We start from the raw sequence: 15,727 nt of genomic DNA, 5'->3' as shown, positions 1-15,727 counted from the left end.
AACTTTCCCGGAGACAGCAGAAACTGACTGTGGTGAGGGTGACCGAGATCTAGTCGTTTCTGTCAGTCCAACAAATCCACCAAAGAACTTTCCTGTGGTTGACTCAGATGGTTTAGAATAAGTAGGCTGTGCTTTAGGACCACCTAATCCAAAACCAAAGAAATTTGATTCCTGTTTTGGGGGTCCAACCTCGGCAGGTGGAACAGATTTTACGGGAGTGGCTGTATCTTTGGGTGGCTGTTGTTGTGTTTTCGCAGGATCTTGTTGAGTATCGTTTTGCTTAGGAGGCTCTCTTCTTGGGGTGATTGTATCAGTTGCCTTAGAGTCAGTACCTGCCTTTTGTTGTGGGCTTGGAACTGAGATCTCTTTCTTTATTTCTTGAGCAGGGGCAGCTTTCTTTTCAGCTGCAGCAGGTTTCTCATCAGGTTTAGACTCAACGGGAGCTGTAGATATCTTTTCAACTTTGGATGGAGTTTGGTCATCTTTCACTAAGTGAACTGGCTGAGGTTTCACTGTGGGACTTTCAGATGTTTTAATCCCTGCCTGTGCCCGTTGTACCTGGCAATTCAGGCAGAGCCATTCCTCAACCTGAAATAATTATAAGACAATTACTGGCAATAATATATTTCATACTCTACTGTAATGTCTTGCAGTAGGTTTATATGTAGAAAACCTAATAAATAAACTACAAAAAACTGCTGCTTCAACATACATTAATATAACAAATTAAAATTAATTAACACTTATTCACATCATTAACATTGGCTCTGTGACAAATTTTTTTACCCTTACTTTACATATCTGTAAGTGAAATGCATAAAAAAGCCAGTGAGGGTCAAAGTTGAACTGTTGTTGAACTTATTTTTATACCACTTAATTACACAAAATAACTGCCTCAAGTAACACTGCTAGCGAATTTGTCTTGGGAATTTCAATGGCTCGCCACACTGACATCATGACTACAATAGAGATGTAAATTTTTTTTTTCGAATTTCGAATATTCGTAGAATAAAAAAAAATCCACATTCGAATCCAAAAATGTTGCATTTGAATTAAAGGTCTGCGTCAGCCGTCAGGCAGCCTTATCAGTGGAGCACGAGATGCGATGACGATGTATGTGTCATTGATTGCATTTGAATGCTTTTGTTAGCCTATCCAGTTGAACCCATTAGATGCAGTGCTGCTACGTTGTTCATTCATATATTGCAGGAAAACGAGAGCATCAGTGTGGAGAAGATGTTGTTTACGTCAAAACTGAAACCAAGCCGTTCACACAGAACGCATATTTATCACATTTTCTAGAGGGACATCTATCAGCGTTGCACTCGCATCTCGCACAAGAGAGCGGCATGTTTAGAAAGCCATGTAAAATTAATGCAAGTTAAATTTTTTAAAAACATGTCTAAAGACGTTTAACAAGCACCAGGCGGTTTTTCCCCATCCCACTGCATCTCATGTTTTTAAATGAAGAAAGTCCTCCGACGTGACGTCTTCATTCCCTCCTTCAGGGAACGAGGGTTACATACGTAACCGAGACGTTTCTAATTGTTTAAGCAACTTTATTAATTATATACGGTTTATAAACATTATTTTAAACATTATGCACTTTTTTTCAAATATAGTCGTGTTATTTTATTACGCTTTGAAGAAACGTGCATAATATTTTGCGCGATGCGCTCTCTTGTGGCCTCAAGAGAGAAGCCCAAAGCTTTTTTACCCCTAACTGAAATTATGCCTTTTAAATTTGAATATAATTTGAATTTTAATAATATTTAAGTGGAAAATTCGAATTTAGTTTTTCAGTCATAGAAAAGCTTTTAGTAGGTGCGATAACTGCTGCAGAGTAAACATGTCAGTTACAGATGGTTTGCGTGCTTGTTTTGTTATACTCATGAACTCTCAAACAACTAAAATGTTGATAAATATACAAATGAAATTAAATGCACTAATTAAATTCAATTTAAAAATACAATAACATTTTTTATTTAATTTAAAAGAAAATATAATAAAATAAATAGTAATTGCAATTTAAAATTAATAATTAAAATGCACAAATAAAATAAATTACATAAAAGTAATTTACATTTTATTTACAATAAATAATAATAATTTATTATTATTACTATTATTATTATCAAATTGAAACCTGATTAAATTTAAGACTACTCTTTTAAATGAATCTTTCCTCTTGCAAAACAATTACAATTATAATTCTGTAACACTTCTAACTATGTAAACTTTTTTTGTGCATCAATGCATTCTGAAATGTGTCAGTATGGACTCAAAATGATGATGCATTTAGTTGCAACAAATAAAATGCTGCAAAAGACTGCAAAGCTGGAAATTTTGTTAATTGCAAAAAGAAATACGTCACACTAATAATAACTTGAATTCTGAACAATAGAAGCTAATGGGTAGTGGACACAAGTATAAGTGTTTGAGTGTGGAGCAGTTATTAACTAGGCAAATCCCCTTGGATTCAACAAAAGAATCCAGATTCGCCTTGTACATTACAGCATTATATTAGTGGAACGATGTGTAAAAATGTGAGAGTGTGTGAGGCGACCAAGTGGAAATAGAAGACCATCTGCATTTAGCTATAAATCTTATCTTTTTTTCTCTCTCTTGCTCTGATCAAGCCTAGTGAGCCAAACCCTGTAGCGGAGCCGGACTGTAGGAGGGTTTCTTATGGGACATGCAGCACGTATTCATGAACACACACATGCAAACAAAGGGGTCAGATTCACAAAGGGCAATTCGTCAAATCCGCGGTTTTCCTAAATGACATCAGCGGGAGCGTTCCAGAATCTTGCATGTTGACTTACAAACACAGGTCTGAGTGCTCAATGAAAGGGATGGAGTTCAAAAATACAATTTTGTCTTCATTCACTCACTCTCATGTTGTTCCAAACCTTCACGACTTGCTTTCTTCAGAAGAAGACAAAAGGAAATGTTAGGGTGAATGTTTGAGAAGCTGTTTTTCATGAGTGGATGGTGATTTATAAAGCTACAACAGACAAAAAAAGCATAATAAACGTTAGGGGTGTAACGGTACACAAACATGACGATTCGCTACGTACCTCAGTTTTGGTGTCACAGTTCAGTATTGGGAAAAATAAACATAAAATTGCTTCTTTTTTACATGAAGCAGTGGTTAACTGAACAAATTGCTCTTTCTTTAAATAAATTCAATTATAATTAAAATTTTCTTAGGGATAAAAATCTACCTCAGCTTCTGCTCTAAACTATAGGCAGCCCTTTTACATAGTTTTAAGGTTACAATTAACAACTTAAATTCAATTACTATTTATTTTAAAATTTAATGATCAACACTTAACTTAAATTGTATGCAAACATTTCAATTGCACACAATGCAGCTTTTAAATTAAATTATAAATTATAAAATTTCTATTTGTTGTTGAAATATATTAATTTACACAGTGGCTGTCATAACTTGTTTCATAACAGATTTATTTAAACATGCATTAATTAAGACATCACTAACAGGTAAAGTAAGGTAAAGTAGTATAATATTTCGTGAAATGCTCTTCTCAAGACTTCATTTCTCTAGTGAACTAACGAGCCGTGGACACTGATGACTTGCCTAAGGTAAATGAAATGCTTCCTTTTGAAAGCTTGAGAGCTTCAGTCTACATTTATTGAATGTAAAAGGGAGCATTAATAAAGTTGAGTCATTTTGAACAACATGAGGGTGAATAAATAATGACACATTTTTATGGTTTAATGTTTTGAATGTAGCGCAGTGATGAAACAGCTCTTAATGGAATGTTTTTCAGTTTGTGATGTGTCACGAACGCTGGTGTTCAGCACTCCAGTGACCTGAGAGCCAGCTTTAACTCTGTGTTTCTCCTCCTCACAGCTGGTTCTCATAAAGCCTTCACTCGGCTGTGGCCCTGAGGGCCCTCAAACCGATGACTTCATGCTCCCTGCACTTCTCAGAAACCGAGAGATAGAGGTGTGATTTGCACAGAGAGAGGACAGCTTGGCCGTCACCGATACGGAGAGTCCGAAGCCAAAGCACAAACAAGTTTACACTTCATTCTTTGTCTTTCCTGTTTGTAGGTTTAGATTCTGCTGACACAAACCGGAACAGACTCCGTAAATCTGCCAAATAACTCAGGTGATTGCTATTTAAGGAAGCAAAAAAGTGAAAAAAAATGAACAATAACTTTCGGGAACTTAATGAAACAGAATGAGCATGAAACTGCAACACTGTCTGCATTCTTTGCATTGATTTTGGGGTAAAAACCTCGCAGAATTCTGAGGAAAATCTGCTGATTCCTGTGAGATTTCATAGCAACCACAAAAAACCCTAATGACCTCATAGCAACACCCTGGCAACCAACATTAACACCCTAGCAACATGATGGCAACCCCCCCAAAAACCCCTGAAAACCACATAGAATTATGCACATAACACTGTCTGCATAACCAACTACCCATAAAACCCCAGGAACACCATGGCCACAAAATATTAAACCTTAGCAACACCCTGGCAACCACTCATTACACACTAGCAACCACCTAGTAACAGCATAGCAACCATCAAAAACACCCTAGCAACCACATATAATTGCATTGAAAACCTTAGCATCGCCATAGAAACCACTCACAACACCCTAGCAACACCATGGCAACAACCCATTAAACCCTAACAACACTCTGGCAACCACTCAGCAGCAACACAACAACCATCCAAAACACCTTAATAACCACATAGCAATGTGCTGAAAACGTTAACAGCCACTTAGCAACAACCTAGGAGTCACCCATAACACCACAACAATACCATGGCAACAGCACATTAAACCCTAACAACACCCTGGCAAGCACTCATTACACACCTAGCAACATCACAGCAACCATCCCAAGCACCCTAGCAACCACATAGCATTTGCACTGAAAACCTTAGCAACACCATAACAACCACCAGTAACACCCCAGCATTAAACTCTAACAACACCCTGGCAACCACTCATTGCACACTAGCAACCACCTAGAAACAGCATAGCAACCATCCAAATCACACTAGCAACTACATAGCATTGCACTGAAAACATTAGCAACACCATAACAAGCACCAGTAACACCCCAGCATTAAACCTTAACAACACCCTGGCAACCACCTAGCAACTACTCAAAACAAACTAGTAACCATACAGCATTGTACTGAAAACCTTAACCACACAGCAACACACACTTTTTTTGTATAATGGCAGTGATGTTTCCTGAGGTAAATCATCAACTTTATCCCAATTTTTAATAACCAATAGCAATGCCTTGGCAACCACCTATAACTATGGAGGCCCAGTAGTGCATAACACAACGAAATCTTCACAACACAATGCATAGGACTAATTTAATTGTTTTGCAACTTGTTTCTGTTGTGTTGCGACTTGTTTCTGATGTGTTGTACTAATTTTGTTGTGTTGCGACTGGTTTCCATTGTGTTGTGCTGATTTTGTTGTGTTGCGACTGGTTTCCATTGTGTTGTACTAATTTTGTTGTGTTGCGACTTGTTTCCATTGTGTTGCGACTTGTTTCTGTTGTGTTGTGCTAATTTCGTAGTATTGAGGCTTGTTTCCATTGTGTTGTGACTTGTTTCTGTTGTGTTGTGCTAATTTCGTAGTGTTGAGGCTTGTTTCCGTTGTGTTGTACTAATTTAGTTGTGTTGTGACTGGTTTTCATTGTGTTGTACTAATTTTGTTGTGTTGCGACTGGTTTCCATTGTGTTGTGCTAATTTTGTTGTGTAGCGACTTGTTTTCGTTGTGTTGCGACTGGTTTCCATTGTGTTGTACTCATTTTGTTGTGTTGCGACTGGTTTCCATTGTGTTGTACTAATTTTGTTGTGTTGCAACTGGTTTCCGTTGTGTTGTGCTGATTTTGTTTTGTTGTGGCTTGCTTCCATTGTGTTGTACTAATTTTGTTGTGTAGCGACTTGTTTCCGTTGTATTGCGACTTGTTTCCGTTGTGTTGTACTAATTTCGTAGTGTTGAGGCTTGTTTCCATTGTGTTGCGACTTGTTTCCATTGTGTTGTACTCATTTTGTTGTGTTGTGACTGGTTTCCGTTGTGTTGTGACTTGTTTCCGTTGTGTTGTGACTTGTTTCTGTTGTGTTGTGCTAATTTCGTAGTGTTGAGGCTTGTTTCCGTTGTGCTGTGGAGATTTCATTGTTGTGACTTGTTTCTGTTGTGTTGTGCTAATTTTGTTGTGATGCGGCTTGTTTCCGTTGTGTTGTGCTAATTTCGTTGTGTTGTGACTTGTTTCCGTTGCGTTGTGCTAATTTCGTTGTGTTGAGGCTTGTTTCCGTTGCGTTGTGCTAATTTCGTTGTGTTGAGGCTTGTTTCCGTTGCGCTGTGCTAATTTCATTGTGTTGAGGCTTGTTTCCATTGTGTTGTGGAGATTTCGTTGTGTCGTGCACTACTGGGCCACTGTATATATGTCTACAAAACAAACACACACACACACACACACACACACACAAGACTAGGGCACTACATGCTACATTTACTGCTTTGTCATTGTTATCTTCTGTGGGAGAGGACAAGCTTCAGACAGGAACAATTCTAGGCCAACCACAGATTGAGACAGGATGTGGAGAGGATATAACAAACAATTCCTTCATGTATGTTTGTGCCCCCCTATCAGTGTCTTCCAAATATAATCTCACTGTGAATTGTTGTGCATTTGAATCGCAACTATGTTCCCTGTTGTTGCGGTGTTGGGATTGTAAAACATTACAATAACATCAAATAACATTGTTAATGATACTGTTCCAGGACATGGAGGATGATGATGGTCGTTTACATTTGCTTGGGTCAAATGAGCACAGTGAAACCGTGGAAGTTGTAATTATGGTTTTAGGACAGAACCACATGACCAACCGCGCGACACTTTAGGTCCTGGAGACCTCAAGGGAGAAAACGGCATGACAAACTGTTATTTTCTTGTTTATGCAAGTGTTAGCTAAGGGGAGACATCATGGACAGATAGTCACACAGGAAGGGAGATAACAGGAAGTGGAATCGGTAGAGAATGAGACCCCAGTAAGCTCACATGTGTCTCCTCTGGAGTTTTAAAACAGATCTCAACAATGTCTCACAAAGTGCTTGGATTTGCCAAGTCTGCAATAAAATCTTGATCTAATTTAAGTGAGTTGGTTTGATCATATTCCCCCAGGAAAGAAAAATCACCAATGAGCTCTTGTTCATGTCTCAGTTGTTTCTCCTAGTCAGCAAAGTGCAACTGGAGACTTTCACTTTTCTGTTTCTCTTAAAAAAGATCCCAATAATCTCACACGTGTCTCCTCAAGAGAGATCTCAACGTCTCATATTGTGGTCAGGACTGCCAAGAAGCCTGCAATGCAATGTGAGAGATCTCGATAGGACTTAAGACCAGAGGATTTGAGTTATGCTATGCTTCAGTGTTTAAGTTACAGATTTTAGTATTTTGGCAAAGCTGAGAAGAGTTTGAGACTCTAAAAACCAGAGGAGGCAGAAAGTCAACAAAAGTCTCCATTGTTGCTTCATGTCATCGTATACCTATCTAGAAGAAGAAAAATGATCTATTAAAGAGGTCTCAATAAATATCCATTAAATAATGGCACAAATCATGGAGGAGCCCATCTGATTTTGATCTGAAGAGGAAAACCAATGTATGCGTTTCCTTGGATTCCAAATATTCCTGAAGGTCGTGAAAACCTTCAGACCTTCATTTAGACTCCATCACTCTGGCGGTTTGGTTTACATTCACTCTGGAAATGTTGATTTTGAGAACGGCTGAGGGCAAAAAAGAAGGGAAAGAGAGAGGAGAGGAGGAGAGAGAAACAAGAGGCTCTGTTGCTTGGTGGATCATTGACTCCGGAAGAGGACTTTCCCAAGCTCTCGCCACACAGTGCTCTGATGGGAATAGCGCAGGGAATTGTAGGAATCTGTCTGCGCTGAGGTGCGTAGGGCCGGTGGGAATGGTCAGGCGGAACCACAGAAGCGTGAGGGAAAACAGGAAGTGTAACTGGAGATCTGGCTTCGAGTCAAACCAAGAGCGGAGAAAAAGTTGCGGTATGTGAGCATGAGGGCCACCATGAGTTGCACTGATCGAGGACTACCACCTTGAACAAAGATTAGTATTGTAAATCCTACAGGAGACCAAGACAACTGCACTCAAATCAGTCCGAAATGGAACATTTCTACTGCATTTTACTACTAAGGATATCCATTTCAAGTGGATTCAGGGTAAAGATTCTAAATCTTCCAAAAACCATGGCCTCCAAAAGTCATCTCTTTCTTCATTCTGCATTCTCAGGATACTTCACAGCTCTGTGAGAGAAAGAAATTTTGCTCAAATGCATTGTCTCATCATGATCGGACCAAACATGGTGACCTCTCAATGATCTCATCCTTCCTATGAAATTTTCCAAGTTCAAAGATACAAGTTTTTCAACTGACAGGGACAAAAACGGAAGCTCAGCCACATGACTCCCAGAAAAAGAACAGTCTTTGGAAATTCTGTGGTTTTCCCTTGTAATACAAGAACTCCAAAAGATCCAGAAACTGGAAAACTGCATGTTCCTCTGCAACCCTGAGATTTAATGCATCACCGGGTGTTAGAGCACAGATATTTCCATGATTGTCAGGGTAGGATTGTTCCCTGGCATAGAAGATAGGCATTAATATTCAAAAAGGGGTTGTGTGCATTTCATAGAATGCTCTTTGAGAGCCAAGTTGGTTAGTATAAGATCAGTTATCCAAACCACTCCTGCCAATTTTATTCCACAACTTTGCTTTCAGTTACAATTAGCTAATGTTCCGCTGCAACATTCCCAACACAAACATCTTACCCTCTTCAAGGTCCTGAAATTAGTTGTGTCTAGAATGTAAACCTTGCTGTGAAACTCTTGAGATTAATTTTTTCTGCAACAAGGTTTATAGTCAGAGTCAGGGATGCTGCAGGTCTCAACATAAAAACAATATAAGAATTTGCATGTGAATCTCCCAAGACTTTCTGCACAACAAAGGTACCATCTACACATGGCCCTGTTATTCTAAGGACTCAAACAAGATGCTTTCCCTAAAACAAAAAATGCAGAAAGGGTATTCTTCTGAAGTGAGAACCTGATACAGGATTAGTTATCAAGGCTGTGCATGTACATACCAGGCAGTGTGTTTGAGGGCGACTGTAACAACTAAAGCATTGTGCGAAATCTCGGCCAGGTGTGTCTCCACCTGCACAGACGAACAAAATGTGTAACTCACATTACCTGAAACATCTCTGACAGGTAAAAAGAGCTTTGATGCTCAGGCAGTGAGTGAAGGAAAAACATGAACCTGTCAGTCGTGCTGAATGTAAAATTAATGACTTAATGATACCCTTCCATTTAAGAGTGAACATGGCAGGTCTGGTGTGCTAAACAGGTTGGATTGAGGTCTTTACATACTCACATCCGAGTAATTATAAGCCATTAGTTTCATTATGTCTATTTGTCTCTCAACACAAGAGGATCTCAACTGGTGTTCCATTAGGAACCACATTTTACATTAAACATCAAGCAGCCACCCAATACCAGATCCGTAAGTCTGGGTCTTATTTTCTTGTACTTTGAGTAGCTTGTTCATTGGTTTTAAGAATGAAGGCATGTTACACAACCTGTCCATGTTGGCATCTGTCAAATTTGACTAGATTCTACCAAATGATCAACAAAGTGCTTTTTCCTCCCTTTTTTTTTAAAGCTGATAAGCAAACATTGAGCAAAGTTGAAAGACTTGAGTGTTGCATCAGACAGCCAAGACCAGTGAGAAATGCAGTAACAAGGAGCCTGATGCTTCACTATGAGAGTTCAATGAATTGGTGAATACTGACGCACGACATATGAAAGGACCTTTAGGCTGCACATCTTGGATGGTTTGCTGGTTCCAAAGCGCTGTAATTGGTTGCAGATTGGATGTGTGCAAAGCGGCGAAAGAGTGAGCGAGAGAAGGAAAGAAGGCTGTATTAAAGAGTTTTAGAAGGTAAAGAGGTATTTTAAACCACCCACACTAGGAGAGGAAGAAGAAACCTCCCACGTTCCAGATGGGGAAGAATGGATTGTTTTACTCAGCCTCACCCACATTCTCCTTTTTATTTCCTTCTTGTTCCTTCCTGTCATCTTCACAAATGCCATGACACTTCCCTTATCCCTTATCTTTGAACAAATCACATGTCCTAATCTGTAGGTTGGCCATTAAGACATAAAGACAAAGTTAACTGAGGAATGCAAATTGATCTTTTTAATGGTTGATGGATTAAATTAAGTGCATCTTTTCTTTTTTATGATTGTCCTCTGAACAAAGTCAGTCCACCCCATAATTTTAATTCTGTCACTAATTACTCACCCTCATGTCATTCCAAGCCCATTTCTTTCTTCTGTCAAACACGAAAGAAGATATTGTACAGAATGTTTACTAGGATGCACCGTGACCATGGCCAGTCAACCTCTAAAAAAAGACAAAAAGCACCATAAAAGTCCATGCAAATTGTGCATTATATGTCCAAGCCTTCTGAAGTCATATCATAACTTTCTGTGAGGAACAGACCGAGGTTTTCATAGCCAACTTACATTTAAATATTTTTCATGTGTTTTTCAAGTGTTGCACCCACTGATCTATAATAGAGAACATTATATATAAATCAGTGGTTGCACCAGATTTAAATGCCATTGGTGGTTGCTTCTCACGTGGCATTACGGCAAAGTAGGTTTAAACATAAGGAAGTACAAGTGAGATTTGAGACCTCCGATGGATAACAACTTCAACTTTGGACTTTTTCGCACAAAAAGTTAGTGTACAACTTCAGAAGGCTTGGAATACTGTGGACTATCTTTGTCATTTTGGAGCTTGGCAGACTGTGGTTACTGTAAAAAAAAATTTTAAATTAGAATGGCATTATGAGTAAACAACGACACAAATTCCTGTTTTAGGTGAACTCTACCTTCAAACTGGTGGTGCATTTAGCTAAACACTTTATTCCCTTCTCCTGAAACCCTTCCTTGTTACAACCTTGAAGTCTGCTCTGTCTTTCTCTTCTCTTCTTGTGCTACAAAAACCACTGAACCTTGACAGAGACGGCATCGGAGTGACAGCTTGCAGGCACGGCTCCTTAGGGAGTGGGGGCTGGAATCTCAAGAGTTATAAAAGAAGGAGGGTCACAGAGGAGAAAGACGGGAAGGAGGAGAAGGGGTGGAGGTCAGTAATCACAGCATCTGTGGTCCGTTCCCTTAAACTCCAACACAAAGCCCGCTAGCTCACGGAATCCTGAGCAGTCAGAATTTCCTCACATGCACCGCAGGGAGCATTCTACAGCTGTTGCCGTGGAGACAGTCCAGGTCTTTACGGCAGGAACCCTTCCTGAATGTTGCACTGTAAGCAGAGCTATAGTAGTAACTGATTGCATGTAATCTGGATTACGTAATCAGATTCCAAAAATTAAGAATTTACAAGTAGATTACATTTTAAAATACTCATAATCAGACTTTATGGATTACATATCATTCTTTTTCATCTAAATGTTCCTTTCTAAAATAGCCTACTGCTTATATACATTCAGAAAGTCTTCCAGTTTTGCGGATATTGACACTTCTGCAAACGCCTGTCACAGGAAATCACACACAAAGACTGTCAGCTTTAAGATGCAAAGCTCACATACTCACCAACACAGACACACAAAGTCAAGCATCACAAGCTCTAATGCTCAGTCTTATAGTTAGAGATATGAACAGACACGAATGATAATTCCTCAAATCATATGTCTTGTTGAGGAGAGGTATGCTGTTACTTTACTAAGTGATCAGACTAACTATTTTAACCTGGTGGATGATAAAAAAATCCTTATATTGAAGGAGACTCAAACGATATCTAGAGACTAGAAGAGCAGAGACTTGAATGTAGATGCTTTTCACTTAGGCCAATTAAACAACCAATCAGCAACCGCCTAGCAACTATTTAGAACTCCCTAGCAACCACCCAGAACACTTTAGCATCCAGCTAGTAACCACTCAGAACACCCTGGCAACTGTATAACAACATTAGGGTCCTATGAAAATGTGGATGGAATCGCAAAACTCAGTCATAAAAACGGAATTTACTATAATGATAAATGTCACGGAATTTGCTAAATTTTGGAAGGATATATCAAAAGTAGGTCAGTTCACTTAAATCAAAACAAGATATAGACTGGTGTCTGTGAATATTAAGCCGCAAAATATCTGCCCCCTCAATATATGAGTACATGAACACATGAACATGATCTCTAGAACTGCTCTGAGAGTTACTTCATGAGCATTTTACTGTTCCTTTAGAGTAAAAATAGGCCTATCGTCATATATACAAACAGAAAACTAAAGGTCTTCAAAGCAACTCATCAAAATAAACGTTCGGTTTAACTTGAAGAAACCGTGACAGAAATATATTACTAAACGTAATTATACTACTACTAATACAATTATTATTAAAACTTTTTTTTTAATATATTTACCAGAATTATTTTTTTACCAGAATTTATTTAGCAGAAAAATGTAAATACACAACACATTATTTCTGGAAGAAAAAAAAGAAAGAAATAAAATAAATACATTATTATTATTTATAAAATCAATTAATTAGAGATGCTTTTGATTATTAATATTAAGTAAAAATATTTGGTGATAATAGAACTGAATTTGCTAAAAAAATAAATATTTCATAAATACATTTTTACTTAAATTTTTTGTTAAACTTTAATAAACTGCTGTTTAATATGTTAAGTTTCATGATTTCAATTAATTAGACATGCCTTTTGATTATTACAATTTAATGTAACTATTAAAACAGAGTCTAGAAAACTTTAAACAGGAAAAAACGTAATCCAGAAAAATGGAAATGGAAAAAACTGAATTTGGAAAAAAATCAAACGGATTTCATAGGGCCCTACTACAACATGCTAAAAACCACTTGAGAATGGACACTTTCACTTAGGCCACTAAACAACCACCAGAACACCCTAGCAACCCCATGGCAACAGCCTAGCAACCACCCAAAACACCCTAGCAACATACTAAAAACAACTCCAGAAGTGTTTTCTACAGGTAAGCACCACCAAAAACCAAGTTCTGCATTCAGTTCCAAAGGTTTCCAATAAATAAAGCAGATGGAAAAATGTCCTCCTGTTGGCTCACCAAATTGCAGTCTTTCTTTCCTGAACTCATCCTTTGACCTTGTGACTATTTGTTAAAGTCATTTAGAGTGAGCCATTAGTCACAGACCAGAGCCAAACAACCCACCCCATCAAACAGGCCTGCATTCAAAGGCTGCTTACCAAGAATCCTTTGCTACACACACTCTCTCCTCTGGCAATCGCTCAGAACTGATAGCCAAAATGTCAAAACCCCTCATCATTCACAAATTGGGCTTCATTCATAAAATACAAGGAGAAAAATCTGTGAAACCATTTTTAATGTAAACTGCATCTGAAAATGCTCATACAAATTGTTTGAATTACATTCATGAATTACACAGAAATGACTTTTTATTCATTTATTTATTAATGTGAATGAGGCCTACTTTGGGATTGTTCATTACATTGAATATTTTGATAAAGTTTTCGGCTATACAGAGAGTAGTACATTTAATCACGTTTACAATGAACCAAAATCAGCCCAAAAACCCTGTTTAAAAAAAGTAAGATGATTCTGTTCGGGCCTCAATATGTCTTTGTACGTCTGCAGTCTGACAACTTAACTGGAACAGAAGTTTGCTTCTGATGTGTCATTTTGGAAAGACTATGGGATTATGGGTATTTCTTATCCCTTGTTGCGAAAACAAAAAACATTTTAGTCCTAAACAGCAGTTACAAATAAAAGCATGAGGGTGAGTCACTACATGAGCCAACAGAGATGGGAATATCCCATGCACTCACAATATGTTCTCTAAGAAATACCAAATATAGACATAAAATGACTTTTAAAACCGATCCAGAGATCCGACACTCTCAGTTCTTTTGGCGTTGACATAGTTTATGAATTATGAAGTCATGCCTTGAGACGACACCAGAACTCTCACTCTGACTGTTATTAAAGTGCCAAACACATTTGGATATTTCTTACACAGCTTGGCTGAATTGCTTTTGTTTCTCTCTCTCTACTTTCAGCTGTCCAGAGAAGCAGAGCTATTGTTCTCTTGGCTGAAATTACTTGCAGCACTTCTTCAGTTACGCTCTATCTATCAGCTCTCTTGCCTCTTAGTCAGGAACGCACCAATGAACACACATTTCTCACGACTAGTTTAACTTTCAGTCTTAGAACAAACAACAAGCCAGCACAATCACTACAAAACTACTGTGCACTACTTTAAACTTCATGTATTAGACCAATGCAAACAATGCACATTGAACACACAATACACACATTTATTTAGCTATTTATATGACAATAAAATACACTTTTATATATATTTTTAAAAATAATTCAAATGGATAAAGAGTACTCCTAAGAGAAAATGAGTTTTAGTTGTTTTAATTGTAGATAATTTTAGTGTATTTTTAACGCATTTATTAATATTAAACATTTTTTGAATTAAAAAAAACATTACTTACATTACTTTATTATTTTTATAATATTATATAATTTTATAAATTAGTATTTTTGAATAATTTTTACCATTAAATGAGGTTTTGTCAAACATAATTTAGGTTTTGTCCGACAGTAACTACAGACCACCCCTAAAAAGATTTTGGTAACACTTTACAATAAGGTTCATTAGTTAAACATTAGTTAATATATTAACTAACATGAACTAACCATGAGCAATACATTTGTTACTGTATTTACTAATCTACGCTAACATTAGTTAATAAAAATACAGATGTTCATGTTAGTTCACAGTGCATTAACTACTGTTAACAAGATTTGAATAATGTATTAGTAAATGTTGAAATTAACATTAACAAAGATTAATAACGCTGTATAAGTGCAGTGCATTATTAGTTCATGTTAACTAATGTAGTTAACTAATGAACCTTATTGTAAAGTGTTACCAAGATTTTTTCCATTTTATTTATTTTTTTTATTATTATTTATTTATTTATTTTTAATGTATTTGTTTCATTTATCTTTTTTAAATAAAAAAATTACTAAATTTTTTCATCATTTTTACCATTGAAGGAGGTTGTCAAATATAATTTAGGTTTTGTCCGACAATAACTACAGACCACCTCTAAAAAAAAATTCCATTTTATAATATTTTTTATTTATTTATTTATTTTTAATGTATTGGTTTCATTTATCTTTTTATTTTAAAAATAAAAAAATTACTCTATTTTTGAATTATTTTTACCATTGAAGGAGGTTTTGTCAAACATCATTTTGGTTTTGTCACACAATAATTACAGACTACCCCTAAAATGTTTTTTTTTTCATTTAATAATATTTTTACAAACTATTTTTGTATTTTTATTGTATTTGTTTTATTTATCATTTTTATTTTTAGAATTAAAAAAACAACATTATTTACTCTATTTTTTAAATCATTTTTACCACTGAGGGAGGTTTTGTCAAATGTAATTTTGGTTTTGTCAGAAGCAATTTTGCCCCCAAAGTATAGCTAACTAAACCTACACATACACACACACATACACACACACACACACATATACAGAGCTCTATAGTCAGCGCCATCTAATACTACTCTGGTCTCCTCTTAT

General features: G+C 36.9%; 1 protein-coding gene across 2 annotated transcripts in view; it reads right to left on the bottom strand.

Annotated features, from left to right (window-relative positions):
- Window positions 1-15,727, bottom strand: part of LOC107549597 (DENN domain-containing protein 2A) — a 41,884-nt gene that overhangs the window by 25,796 nt on the left and 361 nt on the right. The window contains exon 1 of one of the 2 annotated variants that reach the window (XM_016230747.1): window positions 2,895-2,934. The exons of the other annotated variant lie outside the window; for it this stretch is intronic. The gene's annotated coding sequence lies outside the window, so the exon portion shown is untranslated. Of the gene's footprint in view, window positions 1-2,894; window positions 2,935-15,727 lie in introns of those variants that run through there. 2 annotated transcript variants of the gene reach the window in all.

The sequence above is a fragment of the Sinocyclocheilus grahami genome, unplaced genomic scaffold, assembly GCF_001515645.1.
Source record: "Sinocyclocheilus grahami isolate Dianchi unplaced genomic scaffold, SAMN03320097.WGS_v1.1 scaffold376.1, whole genome shotgun sequence".
NCBI classification, from domain to species: Eukaryota; Metazoa; Chordata; class Actinopteri; order Cypriniformes; family Cyprinidae; genus Sinocyclocheilus; species Sinocyclocheilus grahami.
The sequence above is the reverse complement of the archived record's forward strand: the minus strand, read 5'-3'. Positions and strand labels throughout refer to the sequence as shown.